General features: G+C 31.7%; 1 long non-coding RNA gene across 1 annotated transcript in view; it reads left to right on the top strand.

Annotated features, from left to right (window-relative positions):
• Positions 1-556, top strand: part of LOC106882522 (uncharacterized) — an 18,247-nt gene that overhangs the window by 14,080 nt on the left and 3,611 nt on the right. The window lies entirely within an intron of this gene.

Here is a 556-nt window from a genome sequence, read left to right as displayed (position 1 = left end):
ATATACACATATATATATATATATATATATACACATATATATATATATATATATATAGTTCAAATTTACAGAAAACAAAAGACGAAGAGAGGTGAGGGAACAACAAGCAGGTGTATTAGTTTGATGTTTGGGAAGAATGGAAAAGTCTTTGACGTTCTGAGCCCATACTCTTCAAGAGAAAGGATTGACGGGAAAAAAATGGAGAGCGAATGATAAAAACAGAGAGAGAAAAGTAATGTGTAGGGATTAATGGCTTAACATAATGAAATGACTAAATGTATGTGTGTGCGTGCACGTGTGTGTATATATATATATATACAGATATAGGGCAGGGAATTGCCAATTAGTAATAAAATGAAACGTCGTACATGATTAACTAAAGGCAGGTTTGTTTTTATTTTCTCTTCTGTTTTTGTTCTATGTGTGCCATAAATATCGCCAACCGTTAGAGAAAAAATTTGTAGTTTAGAATCAGTAGTTCTTTGACTGCTATTTCTAAATTTTCAGTATGTTGGTGAAGCAACTCATGCTGACCCCTATATATTTATGAGTATAT

Source organism: Octopus bimaculoides, chromosome 5 (genome assembly GCF_001194135.2).
Source record: "Octopus bimaculoides isolate UCB-OBI-ISO-001 chromosome 5, ASM119413v2, whole genome shotgun sequence".
NCBI classification, from domain to species: Eukaryota; Metazoa; Mollusca; class Cephalopoda; order Octopoda; family Octopodidae; genus Octopus; species Octopus bimaculoides.
Note: the sequence above shows the minus strand (reverse complement) of the source record. Positions and strands in the feature narration are given on the sequence as shown.